Source organism: Martes martes (genome assembly GCF_963455335.1).
Source record: "Martes martes genome assembly, chromosome: X".
NCBI lineage: Eukaryota > Metazoa > Chordata > Mammalia > Carnivora > Mustelidae > Martes > Martes martes.
Window position 1 is genome coordinate 84445627 of NC_137897.1, and position 27850 is coordinate 84473476.

Here is a 27850-nt window from a genome sequence, read left to right on the forward strand (position 1 = left end):
TTTAGAACAGGCCTCTGTAACTATCACAAGCCAATCAAACTACTAGAGGGTACTACTCAGAATCTAAGCTGTAGTAGAATCTTTTCTTTTCCCCTTAAGAATATATAAAGAATTGGCAGTTCAAGAGTCTTAAATGTTTTAGGTCACTTGGTTCGTAAAAATTAAAATGTATAAAACAAATATTATAACCTAAATAATAAAACTACCCCAAACTATCATGTAATAGTGTAAAAAATATGGAGATGATTCTAGGCTGTCATAGACTAGAATGCTGGTTCATGGAAAAGTTAGGTAACCTAAAACAAAATGTTTTTTAAAAATATTCATGATATCTCAATAAAGTGTTTTTAAAAAACACAAACATTACAAAATATAAAATACAAAGTGAAAATATCTTTTATATTCAATTCTCCAGAAATAACAGCTTTTAATAGTATGGTGGGTACTCCTGGGGATGTTTTTGTAAACATAGTCTAATAAACATGTGTGCACACATGCACACACACACGCGCACAATTTTTAAGCAAAAATTGAATCATACTATCTACACAGGCTTGCAACTTTCTTTTTTAAAAATATGACTCTCTTACATGGCTTTCCATGCCAGAATACATAGATCTACATACTTCTAAACAGTTAGGGATGGCTGGGTGGATCACTGGATTAAGCAGTTAAACATCTGCCTTCGGCTCAGGTCATAATCCAGGGATCCTGGGACTGAGCCTGGCATTGGGATCTCTGCTCAGTGGGGAGTCAGTTTCTCCCTCTGTCCCTCCCCTCTGCTGATGCTCTCTCTCTGGCTCTCTCAAATAAATAAATAAAATCTTTAAAAAAATACTCTTAAACAGGTATATGGTATTCTGGCAAAGAATATCCTTAATGATATATTTATGCCAGTGTGTCTATAGGATACATTTCTAGTTGAATTTCTGGGTCAAAAGGGTATGTGACCATTTCTAGTCTTTTAAAATTGCCCTCCAGATCTAGAAGCAAAGATACTCAGTAGCAGTGATCATACCCAGTACCCAAATCTTGGGTTTCCAATTACCATTCTCCAGTGAAAGGAACCAGGGCCCTTTAGAGAAGTAGTTGATTCCAGAGCCAAGGCAGGAAAAATGCCAGCTGAACCTGGTATCTTCTGGTGCCAGAAAGTAAGGAAGTGCTTAAAAAAAAAAGATGGGGATGTGCCAAAGGGACACAGGGGCCAACCCAAAAGAGCTCTCAGTGGTCAAAACTAGAACAATGTGAACAACAATATAATGATAGTATTAGATTATATCCAAAAGAATAAAGTAAATATCCACGAGTCCACACAAATACAAATAAATGATTGACCAAATAAATAAGTACAGGAGGGAGAAGGGACAAAACTTCCTTATACAAAAGATCTAATTAATAAATGTGGAAGGAATAAAGGAAATAGAAAATCTCCATTCAAACACTACAGTAAAGTCCTGGGTGGCTCAGTCAGTTAAGCATCTGCCTGCAGCTCAGCTCATGATCCCAGGGTCCTGGGATCAAGCCCCACATCAGGGTCCCTGCTCAGCGGGGAGTCTGCTTCTCCCTCTGCCCTTCCCCCTGCTCATGCTCTCTCTCTTTCTCAAGTAAATAAAATATTTTAAAAAAGCACTACAGTAGTAATTGGCTGCACACAAAATTCACTGATGGATGCTAACACTGGTGAGTGGAAGTTTAAAGTTGAAACCGGATATACACATGGTCTCAAAATACCACCTCCAAATATATATTAATACAATATAATAAAGTATTTATAATACCTATTAACTACAAAGAGAAAAATGATAACTTTACTATGGAGAAACACAATTGAAATCACCTTAACCAGGTGATCAAGATTACCATCACCAATACCAGGGCACATGAACATCACATACCCCCGACAGGACACACTGAGAAGAACACAACACAGCTTTTCTATGGTGTTCTTGCCCAAATTACATCATCTCGAGCTGCCAAGAAAGAACATCAGGTAAACCCAAATTAGGGACATTCAACAAAGTCCTGAATATTCTTCAAAGCTGTTAAGGTCACGAAAGATAAACACTGAGGAGTTGTCATGGAAGAGACTAAGGAGGGGTAGAGAGTCTTAAGTTACAGGAAATCAGTCAAAGACAAATACTGTATGATTTCACTCATATGTGGAGTTTCAAAAGCAAAACAAGCAAAGGGGGAAAAAAGAGAAACAGAAAGACCAACCAAGAAACAGACTCCTAACTCTAGAGAACAAACTGATGGTTACCAGAGGGGAGGTGGGTGGGGCGCTGGGTGAAACAGGTGATGGGGATTAAGGAGGACACTTATGATGAGCACCATGTGATGAAGGAAGTGTGAAATTATTATATTGTACACCTGGAACTAATATAACACTGTATGTTAACTGCAATTAAAATAAAAACTTAAAGTTAAAAAAAAAAGGAAGAGACTAAGGAGACATGATAACAATGTAATGTGAGAGCCTAGATTAGATCCTGGAACAGAAAAAAGATGTTAATAGAAACACTGATTAAATCTGAATAAAGTCTGTAGTTTAGTTAATAGTATTATATCGATATTAATTTGTTTTAATTAATTATACTATAATTATGTAAAATAGTAACACTAGGGGGAGCTAGGTGAAGGGCCCATGGATATGATGTACTACCCTTGCAACTCTTTTGTAAAAGTCTAAAATGTATTCCCTTCCCCTCCAAATTTTAATGACCTCTAAAAGAAAAGATACCATTTCACATTCCCACCAAAATTAACATGCCCATCTCAGGGCACCTGGGTGGCTCAGTCTGTTGAGTGATTTCAACTTAGGTCATGATCTCAGGGTCCTAGTGAGTAGGCTTGAGGATTATTTCGCTTCCTCTCCCTCTTACCCCCTTCCCCATGCACTTGTGTGTGCTCTCTCTCTCTCAAAGAAACAAATCTTTTAAAAATATATGCCCATATCTCCATATCCCCTCCAACAATGAAGTGAATTCTATTCAACAGATACCAAAAACACTTTTTTAATATTTTTCAATGAATATATTAAAATGTTTCACTATATCTAAATTTCTTTTTCCTTTTTAAAGATTTTATTTATTTATTTGACACAGAGAGAGACACAGCGAGAGAGAGACTACAAGCAGGGGGAGTGGGGGAGGGAGAAGCAGGCTTCCCGCTGAGCAGGGAGCCCAATTCGGGGCTCGATCCCAGGACCCTGAGATCATGACCTGAGCCGAAGGCAGAGGCTTTAACCCACCGAGCCACCCAGGCGCCCCATGTATCTAAATTTCTTATATGAATGAATATGAATCCAGTAACTCTGCCCATTTTTTCACTTGATTATTCATATTTTCTTGGTGATTCATAAGAGCCCTTTGTATATTAAGGAAATAGACCCTTTTTCTGACATATTACAGATACTGTTCCTGGTATAGTTTTTCTCTTATTTTGTGTGCTTTGGGCCAAATATTGGTTTTTATGTTTTAAGTAATAACATGTACCAGTAGTCTCCTCTGTGGCTTCTGGGTCATCTTCCCTCCTCAAGATTTAAAAACCTCCCTCATATTTCCTAGAAGTGTGATTACCAAGTCAAAGGTAGACTGGGTGATGGTGGGAAGTGTGGGAAAGGAAAACTCTTGATATATACCTATAAAATTACTTTCCAGAAAGGCTGCACCTATTTATACTCCCATCAGCAGCATTAAATATTTTACTATAAAATAAATCTTTTAATTGAATAAGAAAAATAAGAAATGTATCTACCTTACCTATATCCTAGAAATCACTTACCACCTTGGGAAAAAAAAAAGCTGACATTCTCTGAAATTCTCCTGCGTCAAAGATTTTATGCATGCCCTTCTTTGTATCCAGAATTCTGCTCAAAAGCCAGCTTTTCTGGGATATCTTCACTGATACCTTGAGCTAACATGTCTTGTCTTCTTTTGAACTTTTATAACTCTTCCCTAAAAGCTTGAAACTTGTAATACATTACCCAAATGGGCATCATCTCTTTGCCTTCCACTCAGGTGACAAGAAGGATTCTGAAGGGAGGGCATTTCAGAAGTTAGTTGTATTATTTATAAATTTATCTTAATCACTTATCTAAACAGTAAGCTCATTTGGGAAAAGGACTACATCCTATTATCTCTGTATCCCACATGGGCTTGGAAATAGCATCAAATATTTGTTGGAATGGATAAGAGAAATAATCTAACACTTGTCAGAGAATACAGCTGGTTGAAGTCATTATTTTTTCCTTCACAATTAACATCAGCCTTCATTTTATCTGTGACCGTTTTTTAATTTATTGAAAAATAAATTGAACCATAGTTGACAAAGTGTTATATGAGTTTCAGGTGTGCAACATAGTAGTTTGACAATTCTATACTGTTTTTAGTATATAAAAATATATACTGTTAATGTATATATTAATGGTATATAAATATATATGACATATGATATATATTATGTATATTAATAGTATATAAAAATATACTATTTTAAAACTAGACTTTCTGTTTACATTATCATATTTGGCAGATATCTGGGGAAAACATTTACACCAAAAAATTACAATTATATTTTAGAATGATGATAATCAATGTTAGCTAAACAGAAAATCCTTTGTTCTACTCATAACTCAAAGATTATTCTTTAAGTATTTTTTTAAAAAGATTTTATTTATTTGAGAGAGAGAGAACATGAGAGGAGATAGGTCAGAGGGAGAAGCAGACACCCCACCGAACAAGGAGCCCGATGCAGGACTCGATCCCGGAACTCTAGGATCAGGACCTGAGCTGAAGGCAGTTGCTCAACCAACTGAGCCACTTGGCGCCCACTCAAAGATTATTCTTGCCACTACTGGAAGAACATATCACTTGCATATCCATGACAACAATGAATATTTCCTAGCATAGTTAAATCTGCAGTATTCTCGGGTAGTTTCTTTGTTTTGCTTTCTCAGTTTTGAAGCAATGCTTACGTATGCTATGCTACACCCAAGCTCGAAGACAGAGTCTAGTTGCAATCCCAACAGAAATACTCCCAACTTTAGTATTAGGTTACCACCCATTTTGTTATATAAATGCTTCCCTTATAATTAGTATCTTTACACACACACACACACACACACACATATATCCCTACACACATTTAGTTTTACCATTAGTATGGTAAAATATACATTTATACATATTATACACACATACATATGTAAATTGTGTATATAAAAATAACAAGTACCTAACCTACAATGTAAGTACTATGCTTCACCTGGGACAGGAAAATATACTAGACGTATATAAAAGTTGTACACTTTCAGAGCTAAAATGGGCTTTAAGATGGGAGTAGTGAACTAGTCTCTGAAAAGAAACTCTTCTCCCTCTCTCCCCTCCCAATGACTACAGGAACTAAAACAGGGTCTACTTTCTAGAACATTAGGAAAACATCTTATCTGCTTCTTTTTGAGAAACAAACTGAGGGTTTTGGGGGGGGCAGTTGGGTGAGCCTGGTGGTGGGTATTAAGGAGGGCACGTATTGCATGGAGCACTGGGTGTGGTGCATAAACAATGAATCTTGGAACACTGAAAAAATGATAGAATTAAATTTAAAAAAAGAATTAAGAATTTCTTTGTAATCAGTATTGATTAGTTTTACTCTTAAGATGAATATAAAAATACCAGAAAACAGGGGTGCCTGGCTGACTCGGTGGGAGGAGCATGTGACTCTTGATCGCAGGGTCATGAGTTCAAGCTCCACACTGGGTGTAGAGATTACTAAAAAAAATAAATAATTTTTTTAAAAATAGAGTATTAGAAAACAGCAAAAAAAAAGTGCACTGTCCCTATCCCTTCTGTTTCGTAGGATTAAATTAACAACAGCATCAAGAGGGAAAATTCTCTTTAAAAATTCTTGATGTATCATCACATTTAAATAAGAATTTTCTAAGTCACAAACATCAATAAATCCTACTTATAAGGTCTGCCTAAGGTATAGCTTTGCCATTATGAAACAACCACTGGGAGGAAGATGGTTTTAATAGATGAAAATTGCTGTCACACTGGTAATTCCTGACTTGGGACCAACAATTTCATGACACTGATTTTTAAACATTTTGGCCAAATAGATTACATCATATCAAACACCAGACTTACTAAATCCCTTTCTTCCAAGTTTACTCAAGAAATGTATTGATACATGGATGGTTCTGAATTTATAAGGCTTCCATTCAAATACTAAGGATCTGAACAATACTTGGAGTGCTTGTTGCTTTTAGAAAGTACTCCTGTGTGATGACCAAAACTTCACAAAATCCACATGATTTTTGCCAGAGGTTACATTTTGTTTTTAAAGACAACAAAAGCATGGTTCTTAATAAATGCCCAGAAAGGTCTAAGAAATGATAAGCATTCATGGAGCAATAATTTTAGGAGAAAAAAACTAGAACTTACCCCTCAAGTTGTGATTGATAAACTGCTTAAGAGAGGAAAAATGTATTTTTAGAAGCACAGACTCTTGAAGCTAAAACATGGCCTGTTTCGATGGTTCTTGAAGTATCCTGGGCTACCAGTTCCTTGCAGTACTGCTGTTAATATTACATTCCCACCTTCGTTACCAGGAATAATTTTTTTTTTTTTACTAGAACAGTAATGCGTGGAAGTTCCATCAAAAGGAGTGCCAATTAAGAATCAAGAAATCACTCAGTGCTGCCAAATATACACAAAAAGGCACTTTATATACTGTTGACAGACGTGTAAACTGGTACAAGCCTCACAGGAAGCAATTTGGCGATATGCATCAAGAGTTCTTATATCATAACTCCCCACCTAATAATTTCATTTTCTACTTCTAGGAATATCCTAAGGAACTAATCAGAGATGCACACACACACACACACACACACACACACACACACACACGAGTCATCACTGCTATAAAGAGAACAGAAAACCTAGAACAAATTTCACATGCCCAAATGGAGATTGGTGAAATAATGATGCATCCATACGATCACATGCTACACAGTCATCAAACGCAGCACTGCCAAAGAATATTCAAGGATACAGGAAAATGTTCAAGATACGCACAGCTTAATTGGCTTGAGAGGTGACTTAAAAAACAATAGCAACTTCCCCAGATATAGGCAGGCTACAAGTTAAAATGTTAAGCCCTAGGTTGGAGAATTATCAGGGATTTTTAATTTTATCCTTACATTTTTCCTACACTTCCTGAAACTCCTGCAGTGACCATATTAGTTTCATCATTTAATAAATCAGTTGGAAATAGAGCATCAGTCTTTCAGTTAATTCTAGTGTTTGTGTATGTTGGTAGGTGACAATGAATACGGCCCCTAAGGCACTTGACACTACTCAAGTGACAGAGGGACACTGTAAAAGGAGCCAAAAGTAAACTTCAACTGCACTACAGAAAGATTAGACACTTCTGTTTTTTTTAAGATTTTATTCATTTGACAGAGAGAGGTCACAAGTAGGTAGATAGGCAGGCAGACTGTGGGGGGGGGGCAGGGAAGCAGGCTCCCTGCTGAGCAGAGAACCCAATGTGGGGCTCGATCCCAGGATGCCAAGATCATGACCTGAGCCGAAGACAGAGGTTTAATCCACTGAGCCACCCAGGCGCCGGACACTTCTGTTTCTAAACTAGTCTCAAAGTAAAAGAAACTTTGTTTGCTCATGCAATATAATCTATGAAGAGGGGCACTTGGGTGCTTCAGTCGATGAAGCTTCTGCCTTCGGCTCAGGTCATGATCCCAGAGTCCAAGGATCGAGTACCGAGTCGGGCTCCCTGCTCAGCAGGGAGTCTGCTTCTCTCTCTCCCTCTGCTGCTCCTTTTGCTTGTACTCTGTCTCTCCCTCTCTCTTTCTCTGACAAATTAATAAATAAAATATTTTTAAAAATCTATGACACAAAATAAAATAAAGTTTCTTTTTTCTTGCTATAACTACAATGTTAAAGTTTTCCTAAAGTTAACTGTCCCTGTGGTCCCCTATCCCAAAACACAACTAAGAAAAATTGACTACTACTGCCAAATGAATGGAGGATATCAAAAAGCCAGACAATTGTGAGGGACTCCACACAGATTGAAATACAAATAATTTCTTGAAGGCCCAGAGTTCCACTCATTTATTCTATGACAACAAACAGGAACTCAAATGTCAGATGATATCTGCATAAGATTTAATAGGCACCTCATACTTGCCAACTCTTCTGCCTCACAAGGAAAAGATTTTTCATCTGACCAGAATCAGTACCCTAGGAGTAATCAAGGCCTTCCCTCAGAAAAAGTATCACAAGCAAAAGGCCCCTGATGTGTATCATTTCTTTGTCTTCCACTTGGGTGGTAAGAAGGATTTTGAAGGGAGGGCATTTCAGAAGTTAATTCTCCATCAATATCCACTTGTTTACAATCTAAACTCTGGGACCAACTACTCTGAACTTGGAAGTATATCATCTTACCCAAGACTGTCTAGCTTCAGACATTCCAATCCACTGTGATATCACATTACAAATGTGTACTAGCTTCAAAAAGGAGTAGGCAGGAAAAGCTGAATCATTTCTTTCCCTCAAAGTTTTCACTTCAAAATGTTTCGGGTAACAGTAAAGTATCATTAAGTAATCTTACTTCCTGTAAGGCCCCAGACAGCTATGAGCATGTCCTGTAATAACCTCGACAGGGCCCAGCAGCACAGAGTTCACGACACTAAAAATTATCCAAAGAACACAGCTGATTGACATATGTACAATTCCACCACAACATACAATAATACATCTATTTGAAAATTAATGTTTTACTCCAAAGTCAAGGAAAGTCGATCCGTGGCTGCTGGTTAATTCAACTGGGTTGAGCCAGTGAGTCTGAAGCTAATCTCACAAATTTGATCCCAGTATGAACTGGTTAAAATGATGGTGATCACACTTGCCAGTTTGCCAAAGTCTGTCCCCTGGTTTACCTGTTGGTCCAGTGTAATTATTGTCAGAGTCCCCACCCTTTTTTTTGGCGAAAACTCCTTCATGACTCTAGTGATAACCCTAACTCTGTCCCACAAAGTAACAAGGCAAGAATGTAAGACTACATCAGCAAAGCCAACATTCACTCTAGACAGAAATACTAACTCTTGATTGAATCCACTGTCATATGCAAATGGGCAAGTAAATGAAAGTATAAGCCTCATGCTATTAAACATACAAATACATACACACACACAATTCTTCATTCCACCTGTCTCAACAATACAAAATTATGGCAACCTTAGTTTACATACAACGGAATCTTTATAATCCAACTTCTAAAATCTAGATTAAAACCTTAATTGAGGGGCGTTTAGGTGGCTCAGTAGGTTAAGCGTCTGACTCTTGGTTTCGGTTCCTGTCATGATCTCATGGGTAGTAACATGGAGCCCAGGATTGGGCTCCGTGCTCAGCAGGGAGTCTGCTTAAAGATTCTTTCCTTCTACCCCTTCCCCTACTAGAGCAACTCTCTCTCTCCAAAATAAATAAAACCTTAAAAAAAAACCTTAATTGATAAATTCAAACTGAAGTCAATTCCTCAATTTACAAAATACATACATGTATTTGTAAGTACATAAAAAGATAAATCCAATCCGCTATAAGAAAATTATCTCCATTTATAGGTCCTCAATTTATACAACTTTTAAAGACTGTCATCCTATTTAAGAAGTTGTATTTACCCAGTGTACCTAGTTGGCTCAGTTGGTTAAGTGACCAACTCATGATTTCAGCTCAGGTCATGATCCCAGGGTCATGAGACAGCCCAGCGCCAGGTTCCATGCTCAGTGTGGAGTCTCCTTGAGATTCTCTTCTTCCTCTTCCTCTGCCCCTCCCCCTGCTTACATGCACATGCGCTCTCTAAATAAATAAATAAATTTATTTTTTAAAAAGTTGTGTTTACCCTTTAACTAACTGAAAGGTCAGAGAGGAAGATATTGCCAAATTAACTTTAGCAATCAGGCAAAAATTCCAGCCTTGCAGGAAATACGTGTTACTTATCTTTATTACAAAAAAAAAAAAAAAAAGAAAAGAAAAAAGAAAAACCACTAACTGAAACTTCCCGTCTGTGATTTTCTGGAAAATACGGGTTAGCAACCTTAGAGTTGCATATCAAATGAAGTATCTGATGTCCAATCAATGACAAAATACCAGAGCAAACCAGAGAGTTTCTGGACTACCCCAGATGCTATAAGCTTAAGGAATTTTTCACATACTTATAAACTCTAGCTCTTGGAATAGTCTGCATCTAGTACAGCCTAACATTGTTTACTAAGAAAAACTGTATTTAATTTGGCCAATCCTAAGAAAAGGCCACAGATTTAACAGGATAAGGTCCTATGCTTCATCGAAGGCTAAAGAACCAGACAATGAAGCTCCAGTCTAACCCAGTGCCCTGCTGAGAGACCGTCTACCACAGTAATTAGGAGCCAAAATGCTGGAGCCAGATGGCCTTGGTCCAGCTCTTGGCTGTGCCCCTTCCTAGTGTTGGGTGACCTCTGGCAGGCTATTTAACCTCTTTACTTCATTTGCCACAGCTCTAAAATGGAGGGAATATTATTACTCCCTGTTGAGAGGACTTTTGTGAGGCTTAAATCAAGCTGATCTCAGGGCTCTAGCCATTATAAACTTCTTTTAGTTTCTCAAAAGCACCAAGCTTAATCTCTCACCTCTGAGTCTAGCACATGCTTTTTCTTCTGCCAAGAACATTCAACTTCTCCCCTTCCCTGGCTTCCTTTACATCTTAGTTAAAATGGCACTTCAAAAGAGCCTTCCTTGACCTCGCCATGTTACATCAGGTGCCTCTGCTTTTTGCTCTGTGGGCACCCATACAGCAAGGCACTTAAACTTGTTCAGGTTGCTGTTCCCTTGCTGGACTGGCAAGCTCCTTACTGGCAGAGGCCATGTCTGTCTTGACTCCCACTATAATCCCCAGAACCTAGCACAGTACAGGAACACTGTAGGTGCTTACCAAACAGCTTTTGAACAAACAAGGAATGATTAAACCAGTAATACTAAGCAGAAAGGAAACCAAAAAGTCATTTCCAAGTTAAATCTTTCACTCTGAGGTAGACATGCATGCCTCTTCCAATCTGAGCTGTATAAAAGTGCTTCCCTCTCCCATAACTGAGAAGCTGAAAATTAAACGTGACAAGTGTCATATTCTGGCAGGATACAAACTCGATGCCCTTGTGGGGTAGGAATCACGACTTCATAAGCAGAGCAAATAACAGTCTGTTTGGTGTGTTACTTATTACTTCATGTCTCATGTTCCAAAGCCTTTATTTAAATAAGGATTATCACAGCAAAAATACATGACTAGTGTATCTCCCCGAATATTATCAGCTGGGCTAAATGAAACCCATAAGTGCCCGGAAGAGGTGGGGGGAAGAAAAGGAAGGGGAGCTCATGAATACAGAAGTGCATGAAAGAAAGGGGAAAGGAAATGAAAGTATTTGATATGCTGGAGAGGGGGAGAGCAACATCAGCCACTCCTCTGCAAGGTACCACTGGGTGGCACCAGTGTCCCTGGCTAGTCCATACAGGTGTGGGACCAGGTGAGCAAGCCCGCGGGCTATCTTGCATAGAGCTTGGGCTGAATGTTCAGAAGTCTTTTTTCCTTATACACATGGGCAGATACAATTCACTGAAGCGCAAGTTCTTTGCATATGTCACCAACACAGGCATAAGTCTTAAGGATCCTGTTTATCAGCGACACCTGGAAGGGAAGTTTGTCAACATTTTTGCCTGACAAAATGTTGGTTATCAGCTCACCATTTTAAACGCAGAGATACTCAGTAGAGTGAGAAGCCAGGGATTCTCATGGAATGAGAATGGCAGGAAAAGGGATCAGAATAATCTAGAAAGCTTTTTCAAACGATGAGGATGACCCACACAAAATTGCCAATATAGTCAAAAACTTGTTACGTGCCAGAAAACAGCAATTTCAAATGGTTCAACCTAATACACAAGTATTTGGACTCCCTGGCTTAATGAGCCATGGTTAATGAGAAAAGGGTGTCATACTTCTCGGGTTTATGGCAGGGGGAGGGTGAAATCACATGCATAGTTTGGCCTTAGGCCATGAAGAATTAACTAAGCTCAGGAATGGAAACAACAAAATGTCTTAAGGGAAGGAAAACACACCAGATGAGGGAAGACGTAAACACACAAAAAAATATTATATTAAGTATAAAAAAAGCAAATTACAAAACAGTACATAAAACACATCTTGTGACTTGTCTTTAAGGGAAACCCAAATAGTTTTGGGGGGGTAGGGAACAGATTTCTATTCCCTATAGAAGAAAATATGGAAGCATGTGTACTAAAACTATCAGTAGCTGGCTCTGAGTAGGGGGGGATTACCCATACTTTGTCTTTTTATCTACATATGTTTTCTAAAATAAACATGTATAACAATTTTGGATCCTGGAACAGAAAAAAAAGGACCAGTAGAAAAACTCTAGAAATCCAAATAAATTTTATAGTTTTGTTAAGAGTACTATGCTAACATTACATAAACACGAAGGGGGAGCTGGGTAATGATGTACGGGACCTCTGAACTACCTTTACAAATTTGCTGTAAGTCTCAAATTATTCCAAAATGAGGCATTTATTTTTCAAAATAAGCCATTTATTAAGATTACATTTGAAAAATCTAGAAGAAGGAATCCATTTGGTGAAGGGATCCCTACATATAAATGAGAATACATTGAAATAAAACTTCTTTGACAGGAAAATTTCCTTATGCCTTCTAGCATGACAACAGAGAGGCATAAAGACGGTCATACAATATGGCCTCTCCTAAATATGACAGTGATGTCTCCCTATTGGGCACAGCCTCACTGAAGCAGGAAACAAATGTTTAAGTCTCTTTTCTTTGGTTTTATAATCATCGTTTCTGAAGACTTACCACCATATTCACATTTCTATTTGAGGAAAGGAATTAAAAATAAGTACAACCAGTAATGACCCATTTCCTTTGTAATATTTTTTTAAAACCTAGTTTCCCAAATCCTGGGCAGTTATAGGTGCATGCACATGCGTCTATTCAAAAACTATTCAGTGAGCACCCACTGTGCTGTCTTTATGGTGCTTACTATTCAATAGATAATACTGTAAGTGGACTAACACAGATAGCAGACATAGTAGAATAGGAAAGGAGGGTCACCCATGAGGCAACCCTCGACCCTATAATAAGCCCAACCAGGTGAGTATATACATTTTAAAAAGAATAATAATAATAGCTACCCTTTGGGATTATCCAGTTATACCTATTACTGCTTAGGTCTTAGTTGACTTGCCTAAAACGTACTTTTTAAAAAAACCTCCTTCAGATACTGGGGCAAGGAAAAGTTTGCAAAGCCAAAGAATGAAAGTGAGTTTCTGACAAACAATAAAGGAAAGAAAGATGCAGAGCTGGAAAACACAAACCTAGAACTAAAATGTCGCAATCAATTCCACCTGCACACCACTAGCCAGCTACTACAAAGAGCACGGCCTTCGGGTTACACCACTACTCTGGCAAGCGTAAAATTTGGAATAGGCTAGCTCCACTGTGGAACATATCCAGCAGAGGTTTTATCACTTGGAGGTTTCGTTACTTAAGTATTTAAAATGCCTTAATATAAAATGCCTCAATATTCAACAACTTTGCACAGGATGAGACCCACAAAAAGAATTTCAAGAACAGATTTAAAGAGAAGCACCAAGGCTCTAGAAACTCCCAAGCAGAGCAGTCTTTTTCCCCATCTCCATGAAACACTGCTGTTTAAGGGAGGGGATGTATGTACCATACAAAGGTCAGCTAAGAAACCTGCTACAATGTCAACAGCGTTGCTATTTCCTGCTGGCAGATCTCACCCATGTATCCCTGAAGCAGGGAACTTCTGCTGCATCTGCAATGTAATTTACCTAGAAGACACCCCTTTGCAATTATTTCTGTGAACATTTAATCTAAAATATATCGTCTTTAGACTAGGTTACAATTCAATCCTCCTTGAAGCATCTGCAACCAATGTGAGCAGCAGTAAAAGGTAAGAAGGTGCTCTGCTTTTATAGGAGTACAAGCCAATCTGTTGCTTACTCTTCCTCAAAAGCAAAACCAAGGTCAACCCAGAGGAAGGTCTGAAAGCCAAAGTTCTCTGTTACTAAACATCTTCAGGTCTGATGATTATGTGACAGCAGCTTACCGGTCAGATTTTTAAAGAATAAGAAAAGGTATTATCAAAACAGTTCCAACAGCTCTATCTTAGAGTTTCCAGGGCTGCCCCACCAGTGAGCAGAAGAGGAAGGCCCTGAGGTTCAGCGCCTGGTGCCAAACCCAGGCAACATCCTGATCTTTCAGCAGCAATGGGGCAGTGCTAGGAAAAGCAAGGGAAAAAAAATTTTTTAAAGGTTTAGCAATAGCAGGATGTGGCCCCAGACCTGGCCAAGTATCAAACTCAACACAAATTCCCAAAGTTTAGAAAATCATCCCACAGAACAATTTTATGCAACCCAAATAACCACGACACTTTGAAACATCACTGATTTTCCCTCACATGGGAGGTAGAGGTCAGCAGCAGAGGCAACAAATCTAAGAAGGGATTCTGCATCCTAAACAAATTCTGAGTCACTCTACCCAATGCAAAAGAAACTTTTTCTCATGATCTCATGACAAAATGCTGTAGCATCTAAAGGAGAATGGACAAAGAAAGTTACCATAGTGATACATTAGCTAGGAAGGGTGCAAAATTAGAGAAATCAACTCTAGGTTGAAAAACAGTTCCTTCAACCCAAATTAGTTGCTTCGGAAAGAATTGCCTGCGTATGGTGACAGAGGGTAACTAGACATTGTGGTGATCATTTTTTGCAATGTATCCAAATATCGAATGACTATGTTGCACACCTAAACTTATGGAATATTGTGTGTCAACTATATTTCAATAGAAAAGATAACAAAAACAAAATAAAGGATAGATCTTAGATTACCTATTCGATAAAAATGAGTTGCTTGCATCTCCTGAAAGTCATTAAAGTAACGTGTTACGTAGCAGTAATCCCGCCTTTGAAAAAGACAAAGAGTTTTGACTCCATTTTGCAGATTTCCACTGGAGACTGTGGTATCATCCAATTAAACATGGCAGGGCTTCTCAATACATAGAGTCTTAGCTTAAGGAACCCCAGAGGCTACAACTGGTTTTTAAAATATGTCTTTATAGCACAAACGGGTTGAGATTCCTGGTTTCAGACCTTAAGATACGCTCTGGGTAGAGATCATATATTCACTGCCATTTCCTAGTCCTTTGGTAATGCCCTAGTGTAGCACCCACTTCCTCTCTCCTGCCTGCTATGCCTTAAAGCAACATAACCCTCCAATCAAAGGCAGGCACAGAGGTGGTCCGGCTTCCTCAGTTGAGGACAACGAGAACCAAGATTGTACGCAAGCCCTTTCTCCCTATGAGGTTTTAAAAAAAAAACTGCCATCTTTAGGGCTAGGGGCTTTCTGAGAACAAGATCAGCTGTCTGAAAGTTGTGTTAGGGACAGCTCTCCCATTTCACTAAATGTTATCACTGCAACCGTGGGCCAATCACTCCACACAATCATTTCATGTAAGCAAAGAAAAAGGACATAGATGCAGGCTACCACAGAGAGGAGACAGGGCTTGGCCAGCCATCTGGGCACTAACATGTCTGACACATCTTCCTCCTAAGGGTCGAAGGGGTGCCACCTTGTACAACACCTTTGCTTACAGAAGCTCCAGGGGGGGCCCATGGAGCCAGGATTCAAGACAGCTAGCAGGGCTGGGGCAAGTGTCATTTTAAACCCACTGAATCATCCCTCATTCACTTCTACCCAGGTAGTCCCCAAAGACATGCTGTGAAAGTGAGGTGGGGGGAGGTCAATCAATTCAGAACAAGAATAAAAAAAGGTGGCAGGGAGTTCATGGAGGTTTCCATGTTGCAGCTGTCTCCTCCAAAACTACTTTAAAGGATACCACCCGTAAAGAATAAATTCTTTGGGGGCTAGTTCCTAAAGAAAACTACCAGCCTACAAACATTTAAATGTTCAACAATCTCTTGGTGGTCAAGCAAATATTAAAATTAATGTAAATATGCCTATAAGTTAAAAATCTGCTTCCACATAAAAACCCTGGCCTTCATACTTGACACTAAATACAAAATCTAGGAATCCAAAAATTTCTGGGGGAAAATGTGAGTTGTACAACATCCTTATGAGTTCAATCATTTTGCTTAAAAAATGTATAATGTAACTGTATTGAATGAATATGCTAATGCTTACATTTCTTTCTGCATAGCTTCCCATCTGTGGGTTCCTATAATTCACCAAAAATGAGCCTGAACCCTGCGCCTTTTCTAGTTTCCTGGTTATGGAAACTACTTACTTCACAGAAATTCTAACCTACCCCTGTAAGGAGCTGCCTGGGCACCAAGAGAATCCTAAAGACTTTAAACCATCCTAGACCAACCTTGCAATTGACCAAATCCTGAAGGTTTCTGTGGTTCCAGGCAGAAGAATGCCATTTTCCCTGGCCTGCTTTTCTCTTTTCTGCTCTATTTGCCTAAAACACATTCATCTGACAATTGTTAAAACTAGTTCTGTCCAGTTTGGCCCCTCGGTCAAGTTAGGATTTTTCCACTATTCTTTTAAGCAACTTCTCTGTATCTTCAGTGATCATGTGGAACACAGCATTTTTTATTTGGATTCATCCCATGAGACCTTAGCTCTAGCTCTGTCTTCTCTCCGGTTTTCAAAGCCACAACTGAATTTTAAGCTCATTCACCAAGTTCCTGTTTCCTGTCTGAGGGAAATGTTGAGCTTTCAGTTCATCTGAGAAGCAGAAACGACTGACATATTCTGAGCCTAGTGAATGATCCCCATCTCAATGGTAGCAGCTCTGCTCATTTCTCTAGATTTTCTTTGATGACTCCTCATCTGGGTACCTCTAGGAGAGTGGTCCTTCGAAACCCTATCACTGCTTGTTTTTTAATCATATTAAAATCCTTTAATCACATATTAAAGGCAATGCACAGAATACCTAAGAGAAATCAGCTATTTCCCCAAGCCTTCCACTGCATTCACCTCACAACCCGTAGAATCTACCAGAAACATTTTGAACACCTTGTAAGGGCCTATTCAGCCAGAGCAGACCCACCCCAGTTGAACTGCCATTTTGTTGTTAAACTTAAATTGACCTTGCCCCCCCCCCCCAAGGGAACTTATTTAAAAGCAAGTCCGGGAAACCAGTCCCAGGTAACAAAGTCCAAATACAAGGGTGGGTTGGGTCAGGCCAGGTGGAGGTATTCAATCAGTGGGGGTGCATACTGTCTCCTAGCTACCAAGGAGTATGGGCCCCGCCCTTTGGGCACCTTTTGGGCGCCAATTCTGAACTAGGTGATAGGCTGGTTCAAATGTCTACTAGGGTAAATTGTAATTCAATTGGTCATCTAGCATCACTGTGGAGTTTCCTGTGTGTGTTACAATCTCATTGGCCACCTGTGTGTGGCCAGGCCCAACCACATGGCCTTTACTCTATAAAAGTTAGTCTGGAAAGCAGGGAGGGGTCGTCCTCTCTGTAGGGGCGGCCCGACCGGTCTATTTGACGGTCGGTCTGATTCCTGATGCTTGGCGTGAAATAAAGCTTTGCTTGACCTTCGCTTTGTATCAGTCTCGCTCCTTTAATCACGGACCCATTATTGGGGTACTCTGTTTTGGGGGGACCCAACAACCTCTGTAACAGTTGAGTCTCACATGCCCCTCTCATTAATCAAGTGGGAAATACAGACCCTCTATCCTGACTCTCCTGTAAAATCTGCCCCCTTGACAGCACCCATGAGAGAAAAATCCTCATATTGCAAAATCAGTTTCCAAAAAACCGAGATGCACAGCTTTGGAGAACAGGGACACTGTTTCAATTGCCACAGCAAAAACAAGAGCATCTACCATGGGTCTTCACATTCACACCATTGTTGGCAAGGTAGACTCTTCTTTTGGTACTCCATTGAATTCACTAAAAATGGTTAAAGTATCAAAAAGTATTCAGTGTAACGTAAAGTAAGGTAAAAATTTTCACCTCTAAGTTCACAGCATAAACCCAGGAGAAGTTGTAATGAACCTTCAGTGGATGTGCTTAACTAATGCTTCCAGATGGGCTCATGGCTGATTCAGTCAGAAGAGCATGAGACTCTTGATCTTGGGGTTGTGAGTTCAAGCCCCACGTTGAGTGTAGAGATTACTTAAAGTTTTTTTTTTTAAATGCTCCTAGATAACATGAGAGAGCAGAATGCAAACATACTTGCCCAAATCAAATGTGATCTGCCAACACAGTTCTAATATTCAGTTGTATACACTACAGATGGAGATATCATAGACAAAGATTCATGTCGTTACAGAGAACCTAGATTTTCTTCACCTTTATAACTTGTAAAAGAATACAATTATGCCCACACCTTTACCAAAAATTAGAAGAGTTGGTTTTTCTCTAAATCAAAGTAACTCTTCAAGTTCAGTTCTAAAATCCTTATTAAAATCCTTTAAAATACTTATTAAAGCCAAACTCCTTGGGGTGCCTGGAGTTAAGCATCTGGCTCTTGATTTTGGCTCAGGTCATGGTCTCAGGTTTGGGAGATGGAGCCCCATGTTGGGCTCCATGCTGGGCGGGGAGCCTGCGTAAGAGTCTGTCTCTCCCTCTGTCCCTCACCTCTCTTTCCCCTTCTTAAAAAACAAAACAAAACAAAACTCCACTCAAAACAGATTGTTAATTACATTCTGATACATTGCACTTATCCATCATTACTAGTAACTACAATTTAAAGAACATGCTTATATGGGGCGCCTGGGTGGCTCAGTGGGTTAAAGCTTCTGCCTTCAGCTGGGGTCATGATCTCAGGGTCCTGGGATGGAGCCCCGCATTGGGCTCTCTGCTCAGCAGGGAGCTTGCTTCCTCCTCTCTCTCTGCCTGCCTCTCTGCCTACTTGTGATCTCTGTCTGTCAAATGAATAAATAAAATCAAAAAGAAAGAAAGAACATGCTCATAGTTAAATTCAAAACAGAACTGAACTGGTTCAACATTGAGAATTTTAAAATTCCGTGGTTATTTACTTTTGGTGACCATGACTTCTTTTTTTTTTTTTTAAGGTTATAGTTTGCCCTAGAAACCAGTTATTTTAACCAGAACACTGTATTTACATGGCAGTGTTTTTCGTTTCCCACCAAGAGGTCTTTTTCACTCACTCAAAGTTACCCATTCCGAAAGATGCTCATGATATAATGCCACGTTGAAGGAAGTGAGTTACAAATCAGTCTATGCTGTAAGAACCCATTTTTGCAGAAAGATACACGTTTGCACATGTGCCTATGTATGTGTGCAAGTGCCCACACATGTGTATACAGAATGTGTGCACAAACAGATATAACCAAAAATTGGCAATATCTCTCTGGGTATGGAATTACAGTGCCTTTATACTTCTTTGTACTTATATTTTTAGTGTAGAAAATCTAAAAGATACAAATAGTACTTTACCAAAGGGAGAAATTACCAAAAAAGTAGTAGAGTACTCATTAAACACAAGACACTGAGTTTCTAGCATGGTGTCATTGTGTAACGCACAACATCAGGACTGGGGTGCGAGCACCCTCCAGAGTGTAAATGTGTCAGACTATTCATCTGTATGATCACTGGTAAAACAGTAATCACAAATTTAGAAACTCACCATAGAATTGTGCAGGGTCAAAAATTAAAGTATCCCTTAGACTGCCTTCCTTTAACAACACTCCCTTTCCCCCCAGAGATAACCACTCAGGGTGTGTATCAATTGGACCTTTTTGTATCATCCGCACACATAGTAAGGGTCCGCTGTTGTTGTTTTGTGTTTTTTTTTTTTTGAAGAATTTATTTATTTATTTGACAGAGAGATCACAAGCAGGCAGAGAGGCAGACAGAGAGAGAGGAGGAAGCAGGCTCCCTGCTGAGCAGAGAGCCCGATGCGGGGCTCTATCCCAGGACCCTGAGACCAGGACCTGAGCCGAAGGCAAAGGCTTAACCCAGTGAGCCACCCAGGCGCCCCACCGCTGTTGTTTTTAGGTAAGTGGAATTACGGTACGTGGACAGTGCTGACTGCCTCCTTCCGCTACCTCCTTTAACAGTGTACTTTGGAACTCCTATGTCAGTTATTACATAGGTCTATCTGAGGGTTTCTTTCCTTTAATAGCCCTATTGTATCCCATAGACCAGTATATTATCATTCAACTCATTCCCCTATTGTTGGACATTCAGGTTGCTCTGAAGGTTTCACTGTTATAACCGGTTTCACTGCAGTGAAACCTTATACATATCTTTATACACATGTGCAGATACTTCCCTAGGTTCCTAACAGTATTGCTGGGCCAAAATACACATACATTTTAAAATGAGAGGATGTGGGTATTTTTTATTAAGAAGCTATACAATCTGCACTCTCAGTGACAGTGTTTTTTTGTTGGTTTTTTTTTTTTTTGCTAAAAGTGGGTATATTTAGTTTTGCTAAAAGTGGGTATATTTAGTTTTGCCAATGTATTTGGTGAAAAATGGTTTCCATTTCCCTAATTACTAGAGGGAACTTGGGCATCTTTTTTCATATTCATCATTTTTTTTCTGAGAAATGCCAATTCATAACCTTCTAATGTGTGCCTTTTTCTTATTGATTTTTAGGAGGTCTTTACATAAAGTGGGTATTACATAGTAGAAGACTTTTTTAGTAAAAGGTGAAAGATTTATGCAATCTGCAGAGAAACCAAAGTATACAGTAGAAGCCTTTTTATCTAATGTTATTTGGAACAGTTGATTAGTTATTGAAAAGGTCAATTAAGGTAAACAATCATAAAAAATACGCACATGACAAACATTTCATTTTATCTTCATTTCATTAGCAGTAAATGCACACACGTCCCTCAAACTTTTGATAGAGGGCAAAGAGGCCGAGACCTTTTTCTTAAAGTCCAGGCCCACTAACAGTGAAGAAATTTAAACTGAATTTTTAGAAAATGTATAACTTCAAAGAACTTAAAAGACATTTACAAAGCACTACGAGTGAAGAAAACTTTACATTTTTATCCTTATTTTATACAGATCTTTTATTGTCTTACCCACACTTAACTAGACAGTAGTCACTTGCTTTCATCAACTCTACAAAACACTCTATTTGTTTTGTTATAATGACTTGAATATAACTATTACCCAGCTTCAACAATTATTCACATGTGCTGAATTTTATTTTTTTACATCTTTATGCACTCTGTACCTCCCCCCACCCCCCACAAAATTTGAAGCAAACCCCAGACATCATATTATTTCATCTATAAATTTTTATAGGTTAAGTAATAAAAGTATCTGTTCTAATGGTGGGTCCTCAAGCATACTGGCATACTGGAGACCAGCCTACTGACAGCAAGTGCTCAATGCCATGTATTTTACAAAGGAAATGAAGAGCATCAGTGTCATGCGGTGAGTCGGTGAGGGAGATGTCAATTAAACCCTCCACTGCATATGTAAATGGCATTTCCCCCTAGTCCCATCACTTGCATTTTAACTCTGTCACAGTTGTCTTATGCTTTCCAGAAGTTTTCCAAATATATACCTAAATTTTTAAAATACATCTTTAATTTCTTTTTGTATATGATGGGAGGCAGGGATACATCTCTTTCCCAATGTAGAGCCAACCCTCTTAACTTAACTACCATTTTCAACAGCACCCACACGGCATTTAAGAAAATTCAAGTGTCAACTTCAAACTGACAAAAGAAAGCTACGCAAACAAAACAGTAAGCCAACAGTCTAAGTTCAGCTTGCCAGGCCTGGACTACGGTGTATTTAAAGGTTAGGGAGCAGTGCTGGGAGCAGGAACAAGGGCACTGCCCTACCTGGCTCGGTCATGAGCACTCTGGCTTACAGTGGGGACCTCCGAAGGACCTCACAAATGCATAGACCTCTTTCTGAATCTCACCAGCTGAAAATCTACATCACACTGAACTCACCCACACTTAACAAGAACAACAAAATCCACATTGCCACCCTTCTATCCATTCCTTCATGCTGCTCCTAGACCACAGGTCTTGTAGACTTGGTGAAGAAAATGAGTACACTCTCCTGAACCACAATTTCCCATGGAAATGTAACTAAAAGGTACTAAAAGTCCAGGTAAAGTCTGCTGAATTTCCTTTATAACACAGAGACTCAATAATTTATAACACTGCTTTATCTCTGGGTAAACTTTGTCTATAAAGGACCAGAGAGTAAGTAGCCTTTGGCGGGTCATACATTCTCTGTTTTGACTCCAATAATGCATTTTGAATGCAGCCAGACAATATATAAACGAATGGATGCGGTGTGTTCCAACAGAAGTTGATTTACAAAAACAGGTGGTGGGCAGGATCTGGATGCCAGTGGTATTTTGTCAGCCCTTGCCTTATACCAATGATTGATCTTTATCAAATAGGAATACACTATCCTAGCTGTACGCTTATTTGAGCAAATATGGTGACACTGAGGGAACAAGTAATAATTTCAGTACCATCTTACAGAAATTATACTCTCAAAATTAATCACTAAACTTTTCCTGTAAATTCTTCTCATAAAAGGAGTACATCCATTGTTCAAAATATAAAATTGTAAGCCACTTTAAAGCCAATGCTTACATTTAAAGAAAATGAAAATAAACACTAAGTAACTACTCTAAAAGGAAAATATACAAAATATATTTTGTAGATGTACAAATTCAGCTGTCTTTTATTCATTATTCTGGTAATCAACACTGAGTGTAAAAAGCCTCCTAAATACACAGCAAAGATTCATGACCTCAGTACTCGAAACACAGAAGTAAACTTTAAATGAAAACACAAATTTGTTCTTTGGATCACTTACTTACTAGAAACCTTGATATAAAAAAAAACTATACAGTTTTGCCAAAATAGTTTTAATTTAGAAAGTGAAACCAAAAATCTCCTTGGCACATCATACCTACTTAATTTTAAAATATTAATTTTAACACTTCACAGCCTGGTAAGGCAGAATATTTTCAAGGGACAAAAGATGGCAGCCACTTTAATATAGCAAGAGTATGTGTGAGTATGTATTCACACTCCAAGTCATTAAGACCACTTGTTCACAGAACACATTTGAGCTCCAGGATGGTTGAAATGAAAAAAGTTCCACTGCTTACAGAAATACTGAATGTTCTACAGAACAGCAAGGAATAAAATTAAATAACAAACGCATATAAGACCCTTGACACCCAAGGCACCACCCCTAAAAGGAAAAATTGATAAACTGGACCTCATCAAAATTAAAGACTTTTGTTTTTTGAAACTCCCTGTGAAGAGGATTAAAAGACAAGCTACAGACTGGGAGAATATATTTGCAAACCACATACCTAACAAAGGACTAGTATTTAGAATATTATAATGAACTTTCTGAACTCAACAGTTAAAAAAAAATCTAACAAGAAAATGGACAAAATGCATGAACATACATTTCACCGAAGAGGATACAGAGATGGCAAATCAGCACATGAAAAGATGTTCAACATCATTAGCCACCGGAGAAATGAAAATTAAACCTATGACAAGATATCGCTAGACACCAAACAGAAAGGCTAAAACAGAAAATAGTAAGAATGGCAAATGCTGGCAAGGATGAAGAGCCTTCATACACGGATGGTGGGAATGCAAAATGGTACAGCCACTCTGGAAAACAGTCTGGCAGTTGCTTTTAAAATGAAACATACAACTACCTTACCACCAGCAACTGCACTCTTGGGCTTCTATCCCAGAGAAATGGAAATTTGTGTCCACACAAAAACCAGTACACAATCGTTCACAGGAGCTTTTAACTGGTTCAGAACAAAAACCAGAAAACAACCAGATGTCCTTCAATTGGTGAATGGTGACACAAACTGGGGCACATCCACACCATGGAATACAGCACAGCAAAGGGGCACACCCACACCATGGAATACGACTCACCAATGAAAAGGAACTACCTGGATACAAGGTAGACTCCCTACAAGAATCTCCAGGGCATTACCCTGAGTATAGAGCACCTGGGTGGTTCAGTGAGTTAAGCCTCTGCCTTCAGCTCAGGTCATGGTCTCAGGGCCCCGGGATTAAGCCCTGCATCAGGCTCTCTGCTCAGTGGGGAGCCTGCTTTCCCCTCTCTCTCTGCCTGCCTCTCTGCCTACTTGTTATCTCTCTCTCTCTTTCTCCCTCTCTCTCTCTCTCTTCCCTCTCTCTCTCTGTCAAATAAATAAATAAAATCTTTTTAAAAAAAAAAAGCCCATCTCCAAAAGTTATATCCTCCATGATTCCATTTATATAACATTCTTGAAATGATGAAATTATAGGCATGGAAAACAGATTAGTGGCTGCCAGGGATCAGCGAGGGAGGGAGATAGCTGTGGCTATAAAAGGGCAACACCAGGTATCCCCGTGGTGATGCAACTGTATCTTTACCCTGGAGGTGGTTACATGCATTTACGCATGTGGTAACACTGCACAGAACTAAATACACACAGGCAAATGGGTGCATGAATAACTGGTGATCTCTGAATCAGGTGGATGAATTGTATCTATTTCAGTTCCTTTGTTATGATATTATACTAGGGCTATGCAGATGTTACCACTGGGGAAAGTTAGATAAAGGGTATTGTTTCTTAGAACGGCATGAGAATCTACAGCTACCTCAAAAATGAACAGTTAAAAGACAATGAAAAGAAGTATAGAACACCAGCCAGTGATGGGAGTGGAAAAATAAAGCTTTTATTTTTGCTACCATCTCAGGGACTAAATAAAAGTCAAGGAAGGGGGAGAAAGGGAATGCCAGGAAGAGAAGCTATAGGCTACAATTAATACAATCATCTCCTCCTCCCCTATGGAGCTTTGAGGTCCCCAGGATTTTGTTTGTGTCCCTGATTTGAATGCTGTTGTTGCTGTTAGTAAAAATAAACTGTATATACATCTATCTCTTTACAACCCTCCCATAACCATCGAGACTATAAAGTCATAAAGATGGTTTTCTTAACCATCATATCCTAGTGGTCTGGCACAAAATAAGTGACAGCTGAAGGAATGAGATAAGTTCAATGAGTGATAAATGAATGAATGAGATGCCAGCATATTCTTTAAAGTTCCTAGTCAACTGCAGTTACAAGGCAGTAGGCTGCATGGACACACTCACTTTCAAACTTCTAAAAGCCACGAACGTTTTCTTAAAAGTGTGAAATGCACACATTTCACTTGCAAGCAGAAGTTAACAATACTCGACTTTTGTAAAATGCTTCCCAATTTATAGACTTCCGCATATAGTCCCCCCTCATTTGATAAGGATGAATTAAGAATGATGCACACATACACTGGAACAAGTATATGCAGATCTTTGAGAAAAACATTCTAGACAACTGGTATAACTAAGAAATTATGGCACAACATTAATGCAACTTACGTCATATAATCATATATACAGATTCATTATGTATATATTTTCCAGTATAAGAAGAATTCAAATTAGGGGGCTTACAGTTCACTCTGTCAATCACCACAGCGCTTTTACAGATGCAAAAATGAAGAGAGGCTAAGTGAGATGTCCAGGATTATACAATTAGCTAGAGCTGGATCCAGAGGCTCTCCAAGCCCCAATTCATTTTTCCTTTTACTGAATTGGGCAAGACTCTCCTTCCTCCTCCACCCATCCCACCCCTACCCAAAACACATACAAAAATGTTCATCTGAATCACTTTTTTTAAATAGGGTTGTCAGGGGGAAAACGTTCTTTTTTAATGTTGCATTACACCTCCCCATGGATTTTTGAAGTGTCAAATTACCTCCCATATCAGAACAAAATGGTACTTTATCCTATGGCACAAGTACACTAACGGTCTACTGTTTCATCCTCCACCTAAGTGGTGGCAAGGGTGTTAATTCTAACAGGAGGCTTACATGTCTTACACTTTTGCGGCTCCAAATGAAAAAGAGAGCTACTTTACAATTCAAGAAGAGGTCTTATGCGATAAAAAGCTTGATTGATAGGCTCATTGACAGTACTGTAATTGAATCGCCACTTGCACACAGCCATATGTATCAAGAATAGTTACAACTATTAAGAGGCAAAATCCAAGAAAAACTAAAGTGACAAGCAACTACCAGGAAATGGGGCTTTAATTAGGTTAAATCTCCGTTATGCAGCAATATGGAACTAAGCATGAATTTAGAAGTCCTAGAATCACACTGGAGGAACCTTATTCGTGCTCTAGTCCAACATCCTCATTTTTGTACATGAACTGAGGCATCAATTTAGCCACTAACCAATAAAGCAGACTGCTTACTCTTTCAAAGGGATTCATTTCTTCAAATGCCATTTTGCCCTTATTCTGCATCTCACCGTCGTGTCTTGGAGCAATGACTGATTATTATGAAGGTGAGACACTAGAGCAAAATTCATTTCAAGAGGGTGGAAAAATGCCTTTGAAGGAGGAGATGTTGGAGTGCAGAGGAGAAATGACGTCCTATTTAAAATATGTAACCCCTTGATGGGGGTTAGGCAATGAATCATATTCTCCTCGATTTTTCTATGTGCTATAGACATTGGCAGCAATTCTTTCTGTAGGGTACTCAACTGAGAGGAAGAGGAAGTGAATAAAGCTCATGCTAAATATACAGCATTCATGAGGACAGGGATGTAGATAGACAGGAAAAAATACGAGCATGCTTCTGCTAGAATTCAGCTGTTTTCTAACATACCTAAAGATACGGAAGCTAAAAGAATATCGGAAGCCAGGGCATCCCTCAAATCGAAAGGGCGGATGCTGCCAGGGCCAGAGAGATCCCCTAGCCCTCGGAGCCAGACCCATCCAGAGGGGACACGGTGGTGTTGAGGTCGAGGGGCACCGTAAAGGTCGTTTGGAGGTCTGGCAAGCACCTGAGGTGCTCCTTCGGAAAGGGTCAAGGCAAAGCCCAGAAGGCCGGTCGGGAGGATGCTTCTGGCTCTCGAGGGGTGGGGGGCGGTGGGCGGCAGGAAGAGGGGCAGGCCGGGCTCCCTAGAATCCTGGACTTCAGCGAAGGAGACAATGCAGAGACCCCGGGAGCCTTCCCGGCCCCGGAGGAGGTGGGGTGAGAGGTTTGCAGGCGGGCGGGTAGCTCGGCCGGGCTCCAGGAGAAAGCGAGCCCATTCCGGGAACTGGGACGTCCCCTCCACCTCCGCGGGGCTCAGGTGTAGGATGGCGGGGCTGCCGGAGCTCGGGCGCCGACTCCGACAGGGGTGGGCAGCTGGGACTACTCACCGGAGACACGGCCCCCGGTGTCTTCGCAGCCGGCCGGCGCCTGGCACTCGGAAGCCCTCGGAAGAGCCGCGTGCCCGCTAGCGCTGGGGCAAGGAGGGGCGCGCCGTGGAGGCCGGAGAAAAAGCCGCAGCGGCGCGCGCGCACCCGGACGACTGCCGGAGGCGGGACGAGGCGCGGCGAGGCGCGGCGCGGCGCGAGCCCGGAAAAGACGCGCCCGGAGGGGCGGGCGGAGCGGGGGCGCGCGGTGGTGTGGCTGAGCCGGCCGAATCGCGGGCGGCCGACGTCTCGGCCCACCCACGCTCCCGCCGGACGTCAGCAGCGGAGGCGGGGCCCGGCGGGCTTCCCGAAGCGAGGGAGGGGCGCTGCGAGCGAGGAGAGTCAGCTAACGGCTTCTCGCTGGCTTGCTGCAGCCTCTCGCTCCGGCTTCCGAGCCGCTGAGAGGGCCGGCCGCCTTATCGAATGTGTTTTCGGAAGGGCCTAGCGCCTATCTGATTTCAGCGAGGCTTGGAGCGTGCCCACGCCGGCAC

The 27850-nt window shown here is 40.1% G+C and overlaps 1 protein-coding gene across 5 annotated transcripts in view; it reads right to left on the minus strand.

Annotated features, from left to right (window-relative positions):
• The window catches only part of ACSL4 (acyl-CoA synthetase long chain family member 4), a 133326-nt gene that overhangs the window by 56206 nt on the left and 49270 nt on the right, over positions 1–27850 (minus strand). The window contains exon 1 of one of the 5 annotated variants that reach the window (XM_080795082.1): positions 27324–27619. The exons of 2 other annotated variants lie outside the window; for them this stretch is intronic. The gene's annotated coding sequence lies outside the window, so the exon portion shown is untranslated. Of the gene's footprint in view, positions 1–27323; positions 27620–27850 lie in introns of those variants that run through there. 2 more of the 5 variants (XM_080795081.1, XM_080795084.1) reach the window with 2 other exon arrangements.